Here is a 19,815-nt window from a genome sequence, read left to right on the forward strand (position 1 = left end):
TTTGCAGAAGACAGGTTAAACTATGATATATATAACACTTTACTGAACAGTGAATCATGCCATGCAAGCTTCTCTGCATCAAATTTGGATGCATCAAATAGTGGAGCATCCCTGGCTTCACAGCTACATACCACATTTAAAACCAATCTGTAAAAACTATTACATTGTATTTTAGATGAATGTGGCAAAATAAAACAAAACCCAATAAATGACAAAAAGAAACAATGGACTGCTATAAAAATAAAGTCAGATTATTTTAAGTTGTAAGACCCAGAAGCCTTCATAAAGTCAGTGTGTGGTGATCTGTTAAAGTCCCACATAAGAGTGAGCAGTAAATGTTTTGCTCTAGAAGCTCTGTCCCCATGGCACTAGTACACCATCTCCGTGCTCTGGTGAAAAGATCTAAACAAGTGAGGACATATTTCATACTGCAAATCCCTGCAGCTTGCCAGGCAACAGGTCCCATGTACCTGGCCCACATATCAGAGGACACAGGAGACTCCTGGAACATCATCTCCACCCTCAGAGGTGTTCGTAGAATCATAGAACGACCTGGATTGAAAAGGACTTCAAAGATCATCTAGTGTCAACCCTCCCTGCTGTGGACAGGGTTGCCAACCACTACCCCAAGCTGCCCAGAGCCACATGCAGCCTGGATGCTCATCTGAACAAGTCCATGGTAAGCAGATCTGCTTGAAGGAGGCAGTTGGACTAGATGACCTCCAGAAGGGCTTTCCAATCCCAACTATTCAGTTATTACATTGCCCATTTAGCTCCCTTGCTGTTTTTCACTGCTTGTATTCTCCCCAGAGAAAAAAGAAGCAATTTTCGGTGCTTAATATGTATCACTTGTTACAATTTCCAGTTGAATTAATAATTTAGCTGAATCTTATCTTCCACAGTTTAGAGTTATGTGAAGAAGCAAAGTGGTAAAGTAAAACATTAAATTATTTACAAGTTGTGCAGGCAGATAAATGGTGGACACCACATTATATATTTAATGGTTGTTAGAAAGTACTGGAACTATAAGCCTGCTAGCCAAACTCCTTCATCAAAAGAGAGAAAAGTAGTCTTCAAATCTAGTTTTTTAGACACTGAACTGAAGTAAAGCAGATGTATTTAAGGTAGATTTAAAATCTGTACAAGCTTGAGTATTCCCCCAGTAAAACAATTTCTTACTGCGAGTGAAGCAATGAGGCTCCACCTTTCCATTGGCATTTTTCACCAAAGGCAATTGAAATTCTTCTCAGTATTTCTGCAGAAGAGAATTGAACAAACCAAACTGCAGAACCTCCAGATTCTGGCAGTTGATCAATAGAGTATCACAGATCAAGAGAGTGAATTATAAATTTACTTGTAATGGGTGGCTAAATCAAGGAACAGACTTCAAATCCTCTCATTCTCCAAAGTAACATTCACTTTGCTTAACTGAAGGATTATGTCTCCTTATTTTGGTGTTCAAGAAATAAAGAACTAAGAATTAATACTAGACTTCTCAATTTGTGTACCCTATGACTCCACATAATCTCTACACTTGACGACAAGTACAGTGAATGTAATTCCTCATAGTCCATCAATTTGAAATGTATTTATCTTCTTACACATACAGCTGAACAATCTCTTTCAAATATAATTTAACCAGAAAGAGGATTCAAAAACAGGAAAAATATTCTGAAGTACCACCTTCAGAATATTTACTGAGAAGTAATCCTGGTACAGAACAAAATACCGTAATGCCTTTTTGCCCTGCAACTTTACATTTTACTTGAAAACTGTTTTAAAAGATTCTTCTTTTATGTATATTTCTGTATATTTTACACAAAGGCTTTCTGTTGAAATTCATCTGGCTATTCGACCTCCCTTACCCCCACATGCCCATGGACAGACACGGTCATTAAAGGACTGACTGAACAAGTCCTTTCTTTTCTGAAGGGGGCCCCTCTAACAAATTATCTCGGAAGTAGTCCTTATTGTTAGCCACTGAGTGATGCAATTCTTTATAACAGTGAAGATGTGGGATCCACTTCCTCCACGTCCTGACAAACAGTCACACCTCTTACCCACACTGTTAACATCCTTCCACCTGCTGACATTTTATTGCTTTTCACTAATTCCAAGTTCAGCAGGAACAACTTTGAGCACCCAGTATAAGCTCCAACATCCACAGTTTTCTACCCATAATATGCATTAAGCCCATAATTTCTGGTTTAAAGACAGCAAGAGGACAGGGTACAGCCATCTCCAGCCTGGGGGCTGGCTGAGGTGCCCCAGAAACACTGAACCTGGCTGGGAGCTCACCCCTTTCCCTAGCCCAGTTGGAAGCCAGTGTGGTAAAACACAACACTGTGGTATGTTACCAGCTTTTACAGGATTTTTGCTTGCTTTTCAGAGTGCATGTTGTGTCTCAAATCCATGATTTAAGGCACTTTTCCAGCTGAAAGAATAAACTCGAGATGTTGAATCTAATCACACTGCAAAAACCGAGAGCGTATACAAAACAGGAAGTACAAAAAACATGTGTTTCTCACATTAACTATGCAAGTATTGTAAATAAATAATAAAAGTTAATAGCCATGAAGAATCAAAATGTCCTTGGTTAACATTTAAGATAAATAATTTAGCTTTGCAAGATGTTTATTATGAGTATAGGGTTCTCAGTGGGAAAAACCACCACCACCAAAAGCCCGAACAAGCACATTTCTCATGAAGGCTAACAACCAGCACACAGCTGGCAAGTAATTGGACTCTTCTGGATCAAAACAGGATAAATGGCAAACATTAAAAATATTTGTAGCTCTGACTAGTTGGCTTAGAAAAAGCACAAATAAGGTGTCCTGACAGAAAACTAAATAACTTACACCCCCTTATTACTGAGATTGATCACTTGCAGATATTAAAGGCTGATGTTAACACAACGCACACTCTGTGATTAAGCAGTAATGCTTTTCAAATCTTTTTTTTTATCCCACATAATTTTGGATTACCTATGGGAAATCTGTAGGTTCTGATTGATAATATTCACTGAACCTGAAAGGAGGAGAAATTTAATGGCTCACTAAAGAAACATATCAGTCTCACACAAGGGTAGAACAAATGATGTTCTGGACTTCATTAAGGCCTTTGACATAGTCTCCCATAACATCCTTCTCTCCAAATTGGAAAGATATGTATTTGGTGGGTGGACTGTTCAATGGACAAAGAACTGATTATGAGATTGTACCCAGTGATCAATGGTTCAATGTCTGGACGGAGTTCGGTGACAAGTGGTGTCCCTCAGGGGTCAGTACTAGGACCAGTGCTATTTAACATCTTCATAAATAACATCAACAGTGGATCAAGTGCACCCTCAGCAAGTTTTTGGATGACACCAAGCTGTGTGGTGCAGTCAACACACCGAAGGGATAGGATGCCATCCAGAGAAACCTAGATAGGCTTGAGCAGTGGGCCCAGGAGAACCTCATGAGGTTCAACAAAGCTGAATACAAGGTCTTGCACATGGGTTGTGGCAACCTCCACTACCAATACAAATTGGGGGATGTAAGGACAAAGCACACCCCTGCCAAAAAAGGACAAGGGGATACTGGTGGATGTGAAGTTGGACATAAGCCAGCAATGTGCCCTCATAGCCCAGAAAGCCAATCACACCCTGGGCTGCATCAAAAGAAATGTGGTCAGCAGGTCGAGCAAGGTGATCCTGCCCCTCTACTCTCTGCTGCTGAGGCCTCACCAGGAGTACTGCATCCAGATGTGGAGTCCTCAGTACAGGAGAGAAATGGACCTTTTGGAGTGCATCCAGAGGAGGGCCACAAAAATGATCCAAGGGATGGAACACCTCCCCTGCTAGGAGAGGCTGACAGAGCTGGGGCTGTTCAGCCTTGGGAAGGGAGGGCTCCAGGGAGACTTGAGAGTGGCCTTTCAGTATCTAAAGGGGAGCTATAAGAAGAAAGGGGACAGACTCTGGGGTCTGTTGGGATAGAACAAGGGAAAATTGTTTCCAACTGAAAGATGGGAGATTTAGATTGGATATAAGGAAGAAGTTTTCTACAGTAAGGATGGTGAGGCACTGGCAGAAGTTGCCTAGAGAGATGGTGGATGCCCGTCTCTGGAGATACTAAAGGTCAGGCTGGATGGGGCTCTGAGCAACCTGACCCAGCTGTAGGTGTCCCTGTTCTCATTGCAGGGGAGTTGGACTAGATGACCTTTAAGGGTCCCTTCCAACTCAAATGATTCTATGATTCTGTGATTCTAAAAATAACACTTTTAATTACAATCTGCATGTCACACTTTCAAGCTTACGTCTTCCCAGATCACCTCCTATCATGGATTTATTTCTTCAGACATAGCACAAGGTCAAGTAGAACTGCACTCAGATTGTCAGGTAAATAATGATGCAGAGGAAAATACAGGGTATAAAACAACCACTGGCTGAACCTGCCTCCTATTTATTCACTTTGTGAGTTAAAAGTCTGGTACTTAACCAACTCCAAGGACTGTTTCAGACATACTAGCAATTTGAATTCCCCCATTATTCTGCAATTTTCCTCTTCAAAACCTGCTGAAAAATATTGTTTGACATATAAAATAGCTTGTATTTGTTTATGAGGCACAAAGAATTTTGTAAAAGACTTGGGGTAAGTGATGCCATGTAAAATGCAAGTATAACTACTTTTTACAGGAACAAAGATAAATGTTTAATAAACAAGAAGACTGTGTATGAGTATTACAATTTAAAATGCAGTAGTCTTCAGATAAAGGGGAGAGGATAAGCTGAAATGTCACGTGTCTAATTCATGAGATCTGGAAGACTATGAGCGTGATACAACACCCACTGAAATCAACTCTAAGATGGTAAAAGAGCTTGAGATTAATGTATGCTGACAGAAGCATGCATCAAGTCAAGTCTCAGACCAGCAACTGGATCCAGACAATCAAGTATCCCCAGTACCCACAGTACTACAACAAACAGATTGAGAAGGATCTCTGAGATATGCAAGCCAACAAATCAACAATTGTAATGTTCTACCATAAAATATCCAAGTAAGCTTTGAGGTTAACCCAGACAATTAAAATTCCAAAGAGATGACTGCATTTGATCCAGTCAAATAGGAAACAAAAATTATGAGACAGTCGCAAAGAGTTTTGTTTTTCCCTTCATAGTAACTGTAGCACAGAAGTGCTCTTCATGAGAGCCTAAGATGCAGCCAGAGGGTTTGCCAGTGCTTTGAACGTTGTGCTTAAGAGCTCCCTCCTCACAGCTATCACTTCACCCAGGGGAAGGCTGGGATATATTTCACAGTAAGTGCAAAAAGGTAGTCAGGACAAGACTTCCAAAAGAGCAAACTTTATCTGCATAGAACCAAACAAGGCAGTCATTTTCCAAATAAATACAAAATAAAGTGTGATACTATATTGACACGTGTTAAAAGCCTCCAAATCTTACCTAGGCAATTGAGAGCCAGATAAAGCGAGTGTAAACTATCTGAGAACAGGCTAAAAAATACAAACTATCTCTAACTACAAAATGGAATTGGATTTTTACATGGGGCAATCTTCCCTAGAGCTGTTGAACACCTTTTGAAGTGGACACCGTTGAGAAATTATTTAATCATGCAAGCAACTACATTACTTCTACTACTTACTACGTTATATTTTGCTTTTCAGTCATGCATCTGATGACACAGTTTTAAAAAACAAAAAATCTCTCCATAATTCATAATGTTGTCTCTGTCAGCTGCCTCCAGAAAGAATTATGATTTATTTATTTTTCCAGCAAAGACTAATGTCTCATACCTGTTCTTAGAAATGAAATAAAGGCAATTATAAATAATAATTTGGTTATTCAGACATACTTGGCACTACTCTCACAGAAAAAGAGAAGATAATCCTTTCCACAGGCTCCCATAATTCTGAATATGGCATCTAGAAATGAAATGCTCATTATATTTGCTGTCATAAACAATATTCAAGTCTTCTCAGCTTCAACAGGACAGTTTTCCTACATACTTCTAATCACAAATTTTCAGCAAAATTATTTAAAAATATTAACAGAAAATTATGGTTTTACTACACTGTTTTATTTATGACAAAAAAAAAACAATTCTGGTGGACATTTCTCAGTAGTCAGCTGAAGTTTTGATTTTTTTTTTTCTCTAATAAAAATATTATTATAAACTCCAGTTTTAAAAGAAGTTATTGATATATATTTTAGCGAGAACCATTGGCGATAGGTGGATGGTTGGACTGGATGATCTTATAGGTCTTTTCCAACCTTAGTGATTCTGTGATTCTGTGATATTTGACTTTCTGCTTTTTACTGGCAGTGTTAGCAGAGAACTGCCTTCTGATACAAACATGACTAAAAACTTTAAGATGGATAACATTCTAATTCATTATTAGCAAGGGCAAACACACGACAAAAGGTGCACAACAATCTTCAGAAAGCCTCAAAAAATTCAATACTTCATTAAAAATGCTTCTTTAAAATTGCTTTGAATTGGCCCAGTTTATCAGGTGGCAACAAGGTGATTTCTTATCCTATGCTCCGCTTCGTGCTGCTTCCCCCCACCCCATCCCATCCCACCTCCTGAGGAAAGGAGATTCGGCAATCCAAGCTGGATGGGAACTGAAGTAGAGCTCCAAATGCAGCAAACAGAGGAGCAGCTCTGCCAGGATGTCCCATGGGACACACACCTCATATTCACCCACCTAGGAGCTCCGTAAACTGTTCCAAGGTTGTGAAGGCATAGTGCAGCCATTGTGCAGCAATATTCCTGACCTTACTTCACTCTGGGAATGCTCCTCCCTCACCAATTCCAACACGCTCATCTGATGTTCCCTTTGTTGCTGTGTTTCACAGAGATAACAAGTTACTCCAGGCAGGGAGCTGTCAAGTGCAGTACAGCTCATCTGCAAAGGGCTTGGCAGGCTGTGCAGAGCAATACCCAGCAATGAAAATAGAACAGATGAGCAGCCTTTAAAACAAACACAGCTTCATTTATTCATAGCTTAATAACTTACTAATGTCTTATTAGCAACACTCTAAAAAACAGGCTTTGACACTCAAAAAATCCCTTTCTAAAGGCACGAGTAGTTCCAACCAAGATTTTTTTATTTTTATTTTTTCTGAATGCCGTGATAATCTTCAAAGCTTGAGATCTCTAGTATTAACATAGCCATAATTGAAACTTTTAATTACTTCTTCCTGAGTAATTCCCCCACGCAGCAAATGGCAGCCAGTGCAGGGCCTGCGATTCCCCGGGGGACACCAGGATCTGGTGAGGGCCTGCAAACCATGGCAGCCAGTGCAGGCCATGCTCCTTGCACAGGACAGCAGCCCACACAGCAGGAACTGGGCTGGCCTGTGAGCCTTCCTCTTCTTAATGCGTACGTGAGGGTTGTAAGGCCCCATGAGGTCTAATGAACAAAAACAACGCCCACACAACTGCTCCATAGCTGGCTTGGAGACCAAAGAGGAGGAGTAGGGAGGAGCAGAGAGTGGATGCACAAGTGGTCCTGCTTCCTTTTTTCCTTTGTATATCCTTAAACCTGAACACTATGTGCTGGATTATCACTATGTAGTGTCACAGAACTAATTCAGTACATGCCTCTCTCACGACAGGAACATTTGCAGCTGGCTGTCCAAAACCAAGGCTGCAGCTCATGGCAATGGTTCATCTCATAGAATCATCATAGAATGGCCTAGGTTGGAAGGGACCCCAAGGATCACGGAGCTCTAGTCCCCCTGCCACAGGCAGGCCCACCTCCCTCCAGATCTGGTACTAGACCAGGCTCCCCAGGGCTCCATCCAACATGGTCTTGAACACATCCTGGGATGGGGAATCCACAGTCTCTCAGGGCAGCCTGTTCCAGCACCCCACCACTTTCACTGTAAAGAACCTCCCCCTGATATCCAATCTAAACCTTCCCTCCTTGAACTTAAAACCATTCTCCTTGTTCTGTCATTATCTATCCAAGAAAAAGTTGATTCCTCTCCTTTTTATAATCCCATTGTAATTAATGGAAGGCTGCAAAGAGGTCTCCCTGCAGCCTTCTCTTTTCCATGCTGAACAAGCCTAGCTCCCTCAGCCTCTCTTCATAGGGAGGTGCTCCAGACCTCTGATCATCTTCATGGCCCTCCACTGGACCCTTTTCCATCCCTCCACCTGCTCCCACCTCACATCTCAGCCAGGAGCTGCACTGATCAGAGACCTGCAATGCAGCAGCTAAAGCAATGGCCACGTGCAAAAGGTCAGGAGCTGCTCGATGGGAAAGGAAAGGAACAGGAAGGACTTCTTCTTCGTGTGAGTGCCAAACGGCAACACCCAGATTCCTTCCTGCCTTGGCAGACACTCTGTGGGACTATCTCAAATACCTGTATTTCCCTTCAAACCACTTTTGGATCTCTCTCAACTCCTGCCCTCCATAGGGGACAAAAACCTAAATCCTGCCTTTTCTCAACAGATTCAGTAACACTTCCTTACAGCAAAATCTAAGTGTCAGACAGAATCTTCACTGAATACAGTCCTAGATCACTCTGAGAGAGCCACTGGGGTGATGACGTTTCAAAATAATGGTAAATAAAACCCAGAGACATTTTTCAGTATCCATGTTTTAAAAGGCAGGTGGTAGGATGCAGAAAAGACCATCCCTGATTTTCTGAAGGCTGGATGGGAATTGTTAGTACTACTGTAAAATGCTAAGCACATGGTAGCAAATTAACACCATAGTATTTAATGCACACCTTCACTCTCATGATATGAAATGTATAGCAACCTCTGTGCCATGCAGTTTCTAATAAGCCTTTTTAAATTCCCTGGTACATGTTCAAAATGTAAACAATTGTAAAAAATACCTCCACCTGCCACACTAAAATAATTCATCTTCTGTCTTCATACAACATCAGAGAGAAGCCATTTCTATTAATAATCCTCTCCTACCCTGAGCCATGTACTTTGTAAGCAATCTGGGTATTCATAAACTAGGGGTGAGAAATGCTGAAGAGGCTCAGCAGAGGAAAATTAAGAATGCAGTTAGAAAGCTCAGAATCTATCTGTTGGTTTATATTTTCTCTTACCTTCATAAATTACTTCACAAGTGATTTGGTAGATGTGGAAATGACCAATTTTTTCTACGAGCTGCTGACACCATTTCAGCCGCTACAAACTTCAGTGCCCTCCTTTTGCTCTCTCCAATGCACTCAGATGCTCTTTGCCTTTCTCTGCCTTCAAATCTCTAATATTAAAGCTTCAAAGTGCATCCCTCATGTCACTCGCAGCTCCAGTAGTCTTTGCAGAGAGCTCAGAAAGGGAATTTCTGACTGTGTGCGTCCCCGACAAAACCAGCTGTGCCAGGGTCACAGCAAATGTCTGGGTACTGAGCAGACTGGAGCTGTCTCATAATTAGAGCCTGGCATCCTCTCAAGCATGAATTAAATACTAATGATGAATTTTCATCACTCTTGTGATTCTGCGTATGTAGGTCATATTCCATCATAACTATTAAACATAAAGCTATTGTGTTCTAGACATGTTGTAGTAAGGGGCCCCCAGCTTCATGCCCTACTAAATGACTATCTATGGGCAAAACATCCAGAAAATCTTCTTATGTCACCTTATTTCTGTCAGCTATTTTCATCCTAGCTGCACAACCGAACACACCACACCTGTTTTGCTTCCTTAATCTATCCTCCTCCTTTCTCTTTCTCTTAAATTCTTCTGTTCTCCCATCCTCCTCAAGTGAAGCTGGGAAAATCTATCACTCAGACACAAGTGCATTTTTTTTCTTTGTGTACTTAATTGAATGCTTGTATGTGAGCTTTTATTTTGTTCTGGAGTATTTTTATAAGAATTTTATGTAGATTTTGTATAAGTGTATCTTGCATTTAGAAATATACACAGTGTGCAAACAAAATTTGTGTCAGAACTGTCAAATGGTGAGGAAAAAAGTTTCAAACTTCCATTGCTATGGCAGTTGGGGAACAACAACCAAGTTACAGGCATGACCAGAAGCTGAAAACACAACTCAGTAGAATTACCTGGTGTCCAGAGAGAGTAGTACACGTTACACGGTAGTGAGAAGAAATAAAAGGGGTAAATTTTGCCCTGACCCACAGAACACGTCTGGTGAAGCTTAGGCTCTTCTCAGAGGCAGGCAGGGACTCTGACAAGCCAGCTCCTAGTTCTCCTTTTTCCAGATGAATTCATCAAATGACTGTCTCATTCTTCACTGCAGTAAATATGGAAATTGAAAATGCCTAGATAATGGAAATAGGTATTCATCAATTCAGTTATTGATACACAGTGCAGCAGCACACAGAGCCGTAGGGATCACTGACGCTGCCTTTCCAACACAGCTGCTACAGGAGGCATTGTGCCTGCAGCAATACATGCAAGGTAAATTCTGAGAAAATAAACAAATGAGTCACACAACACACACTGATTCACTTAGTGTACAGCATTGGGTAAAATCTAATTCAAGGCTGGACTGGAAAAGCAGCTGTTAAAGCACAGGCATGTGACACGAGGCAGCCTGAAGTGACAGAATAAGCCACACAGGTGGGATGGAGTGACAACCAGCAGCCCAAGACAAAATATGACCAAAGCAAAGCACAGTGTCCAGCCCAAAAGCCAGACGTAAGACTGTTTAAAGAAAGGGTCTCATTTACCACTGAGCGTTTATAATAACAAAGGTTGTAGCCTGAAGATTTGTTTTTAAGATCAGCTATGTGCATGCTTGTGATTTTCTCTATCAATTATCCCAGTCTTTTATATGTAAAACTGCCTTCCCTTTAAATTCACTTGATTACAGGCAGGAGTTGGAAAAAAAAGAAGATGCATTTCTGGCTCAGCAAGAATTAAGAACTACAAAAGAGCCAGGACAGTCACTTCCAAGTGCACGTTCTCCATGTGCTAAATAATGTTTCAAGGGCTGAAAGATTTTTAGTAAGACTGGTGCTTAGCAAGTGCCCCCAGTACACAAAGAGGGAAAGAGCTTATGCCCCTGAAGTCACAGTTTGGGTGGCAGGAGACATAGTGCCGCACAGCGTGGCTGTTCTTAATTCTCCAAATATCCATTTGCGCAGATAATTGATTTTCAGAAGTCAGGCTGCTGCTGGAGAACACGGCACGCCTATGTTCTCAAAACCAACCATCACCCTGCTGCACTGTGTTTTATCAGCTTGCCAATATTTGAGCAACATGCTCTGTCTTTCACTGTGTCTCCAGAGCAGTTTAATTGCCTGAGATCCCTTCACACCAGCTTCTCCCATGCTTGAACATGCTTAGTCTTCATGTAGAGATACAAATGTTTGCAGATGGGTATCACATGGCTTCCTTGTTTCAGCTTCTTCTCATGCTGAAACTCGCAGCCAGCTCTGTCTTCTTTGTGATGAAGTTCAGCATTTCTACGTGGTAGTGCTAGACTCCTCTTGCTGAGATCCCCATAGTTCCAGGGCATCATGTGGGATGGACAACAGCCAGCCCTGTGTCCTGGCTACACCACAACTCGCTTCCCATTGGCCATCAAGAAATTCAGATCATTAGAACAAAAAGACCATCAGAGACAAATCAAGAATATAACTAATATCCAAGATTGCTGCAAGTGAGGGGAACCTTGAGCTGGCAGCACCCATGCTGCTGTTAAAGGTGAATGTTGCATGCTGGATGACCAGGCAGTTTGTCTGCATCTCAGCATCTGCATTTCTGAGGTTGGTAAAATAGCTCATGACAGGCTTAACCTACACAGCACGGATAGCTGGAATGTAAACTGAAGTCAAAATAGCTAAGAAAGTATTGTTACAGGCTTACTGAGAGACGTACAAGTTCTTAATGCCTGTAAAAACATTCAAGATCACACTCCTATCCAAAATGAAAGAATATCTGCCACAAGACAAAAGAAGCAATGAAACAAAACTAAAGCAGCTTTGCCAGACTTTAGGGAACAGCAGGCTGAAACTTCCAGCTGAAATGCTCAGTTTCAGATACCTGAAAATCTTAAGAAGCTGTCAATCTGATGCAGAAACTGCAAAACCCCAAGCCTCTTCTGTAGCTCACTCAATGTCCTTCATTAAGGGAAAGGGTGAGTGATCCAAAAACCATCTGCTCCAGGCTTCGCTCAGTACGTCAGCTTAAGACAAACAACGCCTTGAAAACAGTGCAGCCTGTATTAGGTGTTTCACCTCTTCTGTGTGCTGCGTTGATCCTTTTCTGTAGAAATTCCTTGTTATTTGATATGCATGAGGTAATCTTTCGGCTTGGCTCTTTTATGTTGCATGCGTGAAGGCAGCTGTGCCAAGCCATTCTGCCAAGAAGGCACTCTGAGTCACTAGGGTCATTAAAAACTCATCCAAGTAACAGGCTTTTTCTTCTCTAATATCACAAAGCACATCATTCCAGGCAAGGCTTCCCTGACTGAATGGCAGATCTTCTGAGGAGCAACTCCAAGTTTTTGATTTAGAATATTGTAATACTCAGATGGAATGTAGGTGCACACAGAAGCACTCAGATTAGTATGCACCAGGTCTGAGGATGTCTTGATGGCTCCTTGCAGAAGCTAACTCTTTCCAGTGATGTTGGGCTTTTTCATTTGGTAAAGTAGCATCTTGGTCCATCTCTTCCTCCACCTCTTCCTAATTTTTCAAGACAGGCAAGCCTACCTTTGATAAGAAAAGAATACACAGCCAGGGAATGTAAAGGTTTGGCCCAAAATGTGTATATGACAGAACTGGAGCTACTGGAAACTGAAGCTGAAATGTCTCAGCAATGCTACCTGTACTTAAGTAATAGCACTGCGTACATTTTTCCTTAGAAACAATACACGTATTTATCTTCCTTGATTTGCAGATGTTTCTACTTTTCGCAGAATGCACAGATTTTGTTCCAGGAGAGGAAACAGATGGTAACTGTGACAATGGCACCATTCCAAGGTGGAAAGAAACCATTCTTGAGGCTACCATAAGCTTGTGGCTAGGCTTCCCAGATCTGTGCAGTCTGTTGGTGTGAACTGGATGCTGCTGTCACTGCAAAGTTTCCAAACTCAGAGATGATGCAAATCTGAGTAGCAGCAGAAAGAGCTTGTCCTTTAATGCAGTTTCTCCATTAGTCCAAGCCTTCAGCAGAGAACCCACCTCATGGAGTTGTACAGTTAATGCACAAGAAAGAACTATGGCCAATGAAAAGAAATAATTTAATAGATATATATATCAATAGTCCTGCCTGAAAATAAAAGTTAAAATGTAAAAACAAACAAACAAAACAACACCACCAACAAAAAACACCCATCTTTGGTAGGACCAGAGAAATTCTTCAAATCCTTTCTGTCTTAAGGAATGACCAAAAAGCCACTTGCTAGGAGGGAAGTGACTGTAAAGACTGAGGATCAGATGTGGGAAAAACAAAGGAAAATACCATGGGAGCACATTATTTGCTGCTTGAAGAGGGATAGGTACAAGGTTATTTTGAACTGTGCAGCAAAACGAGTCAGAGAAGGAATATGGTGAACATGGAAGAAAATAATATTCAGCAAAAGAGCAGGAAACACAACCTAAATGGCTAAACTTGGCCAGAAGCACTTTATAGGAGTGTCTGTGAACTTCTGGGGGATAAAGTGAAGGTGAAAGCCGAGAAATAATTAGGAAATCTGAGAAATGTTTCAACAAATGTTGCTGAGAAAGCATTTGTGGGATCCTGTGAGAGACCCACATGGACATGAGAGGCTAAGGAGCACTACAAGGGGCTGGGAAGGCAACTACATCAGTTTAGGCAGCGCAGAACGAGCACGAGGACTCCTGAGGAAAGTGCTGATGTGACGATGTTGGACGAGAAGCCCGAAAAGGCTGTGTCAGATGTGGATGGACACACGGAGCTTCCTAGGGGGCAAGAAGCCAGAGGCAGAGAGGCTGGTGTGGAAAAAATGAGAAAACAACAGAAGATCATGGGCCGCAACCTAGACTTCTGGAGGCATTCAGGAGGTGCTGAATTAGAAGCTGAGCTGCACCAGGCCACCTACAGTCAAGGGACAGATGCATGCACCTCAGAATGACCTGCCTCCCATTACCAAGACTGGGCTTTAGGGGAATTCCTCTTCTGTCCTATGTGCCATAGATGTCTAAAGCTACCTGAGATGAATCTGAGCCTTTCTGCTGAGACTACTACTCTGAGAAAGAAGTGTTTTGTTCTCCCCTCCAAAAAAGAAGAAAATCCTTTTTTAAAGTTGGATTAGATGATCTTGGAGATCTTTTCCAACCTTGATTTAATGATTCTATCATCCCCTTGAGGCCTGAAAGTAACTAGCAAAGCTATGAGGCACTAATTGCATTACAATTGCTTGTGAGCCTGCAGCTAGTGAAAAAAAGGCTTGGAAAAAACCTGCATGTGACCATGGTCTGTGAGGGAAATCTAACTGCTTACAAAGGGCTTCTGAGTCAACAGAAAGACAGTGGTGGAGCCAGAGAGCAAGCAATTTAACCCAAGGACAGAGTGGAGTGCAAGAAAATGAGAGAGCACCAGAGAAACAGGCTAGAAAACCCAAGAGGAACAAGAACAAAACCAGACCAAATCAAACAAAGAAATAAAGACAGATGCAAACTGAAACAGAGCTATAAATAAATGAGACAGACCTATAAATAAAACCACTTTCTGTAGAAAAGTAATGAGAAGTGCCATTGCTAGGGAATCCCCATTAGGGAGAGGGAGAAAGAAGTAGGATAGAAACCAGCTAAACCACATGATCATGAAACTGGAAGCAAGAGAAAAAAAAAAAAAAAAAGCTGCTTTTTTTGGAAAATATGCAAGCTTAGCAAGCTAAAGATCAGCACAGTCAGAGCCTGCCTGCAAGCGTGAAAATAGCATTCAGGAGCGCTGGTGGCTCACATGAAGGTCACAGTGCATGTAGGTCTGCACAGTGCAGCAATAGGGCTGTGTATCACTGCCCAGAGCTGGAATACCTGGCAAGCATCTGCAGCTGAAAAACTACAGCAATAATGTTAGAGGAATGAAAAAAAATACAGTTTGAGTTATTAAAATGAACTGCAAATGACAGTTTGCCCCAGCAAATATCAGACAGGCTTTCTTTTTAGTTACAGACTCAAAAAATCAATACAGGCAATAAAACAAATATCCGAGCATTTAATAAAGAAAAAGAAAATAGAATGTATGGTGGCTGTAACTTGTAGTTTAATGCTTGTTTTCATCGGATCAAGCTTTGCTTCTCCCCCTCAAAAATTATATCAAGAAGGCAGAAAACCTGCTTCCTCTACCCAGGGACACCAATGCAGCTAACCTGTCCATTCCACATTTCCCATTTAATCCATCTGCTCAGTGGGCTATAGCATCAGCCATCTTGCTAATTATCTCCTTGTAACACATGGAAATTGCTGAAAATTTCCCCCTTAATAAACAAAGGTTCAAGGAAATGAGAAGAAAACTTCCAAGTTTTGGTACTGCAGGGAATAATGCCCTGAATGGTCTGTATCAGCAAACCGTCAGTTTGCCTCAGATGACAAGGAGATATGCAAGGCTTCCAACATCTAAGCAGCCTAAGAATAAAGGGCAAAAGAAGCAGTTTCAAAGGAGGCAGAATCCAGATCTCTCCTCTTTCCGGGTAACTTTTTTATCCTGAAATATGTCTACAATTCTGCAAGAGCAACAGCCAGGACAATAATCCCAGATCCTTTCACAGGTCACCTTACTGTACGCTGCTGCTCGGTTCTAGTTTTGAACACAAAACCATTCACATTTTCGAGAAAATCTCTCAGAAATCATCATAATCTTTTTACAACACTAAAAGCATTGCTAGCAGTTCCGTCGCAATTTTTAATCCATTCAGATGTAAACCTAAACTATGATTAATGTATTCAACTCTTCATTCCCATGAAAGTGCAATTTAGATCCACCTGAAATACTGGTTGCAGTTAGCCGGGCTTTCCACTGCTTCCTGTTAGGCTCCTTCTGCTAGGCAAATCTGTAGTCCCCCCCCGCTTCTTAGCTCCAGCTGAGTCAGATAAAAAAGGAATCGAGAGCCATTGAAACTATCTGACTGGGCGAGCAGTGACTGAAAGTATTCCAGAGAACTGAGCCCCATGAATAGCCAAGCGCTAGAAATGCTAATTAGTGCCAATACAAACAGAAGTTTAACCCCGAGACAAAACATTTTCTTTCCTATTAATGAGAACATGCACGCCGGATTTTCTGTAAATCCTATAAAATCACTAACAGCATCAAGGCAACATATTATTTAAGAGCAGCAGCTCCTCCTACCAGTGCACTGGGAAACCGCATTTAATCTTTGCATCAATTCTTCTAGGGCCATTTCTTCAGTGTGCAGCCAGCGTCTCATTCTCTGATGAAACAAAAAGAATCCACAGCAAACATGTTCCCTCTGGTCCAAGAAAGGAGAAGGGAGGAAAAAAAAACCCAAAACAACAAAACAGGCAGCACTACAGCAGTGCTTCGCAGCCCTGCATTTCAATGACTCCCCAGTGCTCCCTGGGTGAAGGTGGGAGCCCGTGCTCTCTCCTGGGCGAGGCGGGTGCTGCTGGAAGCCTGAGCCGTGCCTGCTGAATCCAGCAGAACCACTTGGGACGTCTCTCTCCTCCTCTGGGCAGGGGTTTGCCCGCAGCAGAGCCTTCAGAAGCCACAATTAACGTGAAGCAGTGACGAGCAGCTTGCTTGCACGCTCGCTGCCAGCCTGCTGAGTGCATGGGGAAGGACTGTGCTGTATTGACAGCACATTTAGGAACCGGCGAGAAGCAGTGGATTGCGTGAAACCCTGGCCTCGTCCTTACGTGAGCGTTCTGCCTCTTGCTACCTTCTTGTCAGCTTGCTGCAGGCTAAATTGCTCTGGAGTAAAATTCCTCCCCACTGACAATGTCAAAGCCGTTCCGCTTCTGCTTGCCTGTGCTTTCACGCTCCGTTTGAAGAGTTTGTTTCTGAGAGCAGAAGACTCCGAATTTCCTTCAAATGCTGAATTTGCCCCAACTATCTTTTGGACTAGTTGAAGGAGCTGGGCTGCTTAAATGCTGAAATGCAGCAGTCTCCAGAACTGCGCTCCAGGAAAGGGCTTTACCACCTTAAGTACCTAAAGCCTGTAGGTTTTAGCTTCTGGATATGTGAAGTATCCCCTATGAGGCATGTGAGGCATACACCAGAGAGCTGCTACGCCAGTTAGCCAGGACAGGCAAGCCTGTCAGCCAATACACCTCCGCTGGCTGTCTGTGCTGTGTTTTAGGGATAAAAAGAACTTTCAGGGATACAGAACATCTGGAAGATTGAGAGCCAGTATTGCTCCTTGTAATGGGTTTTCACTGCTTTTACAAAGGCTATTTGACACCTTTCAAACCATGAGTCTTTTAATGCCCCCCCTTATCAAGGTTATCTCAATGCCTATTAAATCTCATTGCTGTCATCTTTTTCTTACTGTCATCTTTCTGCTTTTTCCTAGTATTGTACTCAAACTATTGCTTTTAGCTACATCCTCTTATGTTTTAGCCATTAAATAAATAAGAAAGTTTATAGAACTATAGAATATCCCAATTTGGAAAGGACCCATAAGGATCATCAAGACCAACTCCTAGCTCTACACAGGACCACCCAAACATCAGGCCATATGTCTGAGAGTGTTTTCCAAATGCTCCTTGAACTCTGGCAGACTGTGGCCTTGACCATCACCATGGGCAGCCTGTTTCAGGTCCCGACCACCCTGTGGTGTAGAATCCTTTTCTGACATCTCGTATACTTAAAAGGATATTGCTATGTTACTTGAGAAAAAGCTTCTTTTCTACACATCGCACACAGCAGCCAGAAAGCAGCAGTTCCTTCTGGGAACATGTGTGGATAGCTACAATGATTTGTGCATAACTTCCAATAGTAACTTCCAAATGTTTCTTGAACACCTCCAGGGATGGTGACTCTACTCCCTCCATGGGCAGCCTGTGCCAGTAACTCACCACTCTTTCTGAAAAGTTTTTCCAAATATCCAACCTGAAACTTCTCAGTGCAACTTGAGGCCATTTCCTTTCATCCTATCGCTGTTACCTGTTAGAAGAGGCCAACCCCCATTTTGATCTCCACTTCATCATTCATCAATGAATTCTGAAACGTAACAACCTTCAGCATGAAAAACCGCTTTTGTTCAAATCACCTTCCTGGAATTTTTCTGGGTGCCCCAGTTTGCCTTTTGTGAAGCAGTGGAAAAAAAAAAATACCACCACAGGAAATAAACACTTGCTATTCACTTTCCCAAGCCATTCATGACTATACAGACCTCCACTGTAGGTGATATTATGTCCCTTCCAATTGTCTGTTTTCCAGACAGAAAATTTCCTGCACTAATTAGTTCCTATTTGCACAAAAGCAATTCCATACTTCTGGCTGTCTTTGACACACGTTTGCATAGCCTAATTCAAGTGAAAGAAAGTGAACAAAACAAGACATAGGACTCAAGAAGCTGTCACAGCACGGGTTATATGGTGCCATAAAGATGTTGCTCCCTGTTTGCCTCGCAGTGCCTCGCAATGTACTCTTTGCCTTTCTGACCAACAACTGAGTGCTGACTGAGCTGCCGCTGTTTGCAGGGAACTGCCCACAGTGAGCCCAGATCTCCTGCTGAGGGTGACAGCTAACTCAGGAATACTGTTGGCTTTTTTCAAGTGTATGACTTTGGACAAACAGTTAATTTCAGCCACTGTACTGCTCGGTGATTGAGCATCACAAATTGATTCTCCATCCGTTTGCAATCACAGTTGAATTTGATTTTGTTGAAGAACTTCTCACATTAGCAAATTTTGTCTTTCTGTGCCTCATTTCCACTCCGGGTTCAGTTATGAATACACTGAATAGCTGAAGCTCCTGCAGAAATCCCTTCTTTATTCCACCAGTAATGCCCCCCCACCCACAGAAAACTAACCACTCAAAGCAACTCTGCTTCATACTTTTTATACTTGTTTTTTAATACTACTAATCCACAAGTAGGCTTCCATTTTAACCCATAGGAGTTTAGTTTCCCCATGACTTAATAGCAGTTACTGTGAGAGGAATGCTGTTTGCAGAATTTTAAGTGCAACTACAAGAAATTAAAACACTTCTGGTTCTCCCCAACACTCTGCATATGCTCCGAACCACCACTTGCAAAGGAAATACGCAGAGGTAACATAGAGGTAACTATGCTCACCCAGGTAAATCCCCTGCCTCACATCCCGTACTGCTTTCCGGCAATACAGTGTGTTCAGCATTGGACTGGCAAACCAGCCATGCTCTTTCCTGCATGTGACCAACACAGTGTGTCATGGAACGGCACAGAACATGGAAGCATTGAAGCTACAGGCATCCACCTAAAGCAGCGCAGATGCAGACAGACTTACCTAAGCTGGACCTGGGCAGAACAGGATGAGACCCACTTTCCCGACTTAGATCCTCACAGGTCATACAAAGAACTGACACATGTACCCAGTTCACCAGAGCAGCATCAAACCCTTGCCTTAAATAAATGGAAGCAAAAGAGGAAACAGGACAGTCGATATGAGAGATCCAAGTAGAAAATGCATTTTTAACATTTCAGACTCCTTTTGGCACCATTTCTTTCTCCATGAAGCAAAGGAAATTTTCCCTTTATTTTTCTGAATGACTGAGTTCTCTTGGTAATCAGCCCAGTTAGGCTTTATTATGTAAAGCATCTGGGATTTGAAACTGGGATTCATAAGCAGAGATGGCAGTATTCAGTTTCTGGCAACACCTCACTCTTCCACAGGAACAAAATTCTTCCTAGATTCACAATCTGAAGGAATACAGAGGATTTTGCATTGTATAAGTCATTGCTTTTAAA

General features: G+C 42.1%; 1 protein-coding gene across 4 annotated transcripts in view; it reads right to left on the bottom strand.

The window, feature by feature from the left end:
* The window catches only part of MCF2L (MCF.2 cell line derived transforming sequence like), a 146,345-nt gene that overhangs the window by 103,510 nt on the left and 23,020 nt on the right, over nt 1-19,815 (bottom strand). The window contains exon 1 of one of the 4 annotated variants that reach the window (XM_090128565.1): nt 6,581-6,661. The exons of the other annotated variants lie outside the window; for them this stretch is intronic. The gene's annotated coding sequence lies outside the window, so the exon portion shown is untranslated. Of the gene's footprint in view, nt 1-6,580; nt 6,662-19,815 lie in introns of those variants that run through there. 4 annotated transcript variants of the gene reach the window in all.

The sequence above is a fragment of the Phasianus colchicus genome, chromosome 1, assembly GCF_987193195.1.
Source record: "Phasianus colchicus chromosome 1, bPhaCol1.hap1.1, whole genome shotgun sequence".
Lineage (NCBI taxonomy): Eukaryota > Metazoa > Chordata > Aves > Galliformes > Phasianidae > Phasianus > Phasianus colchicus.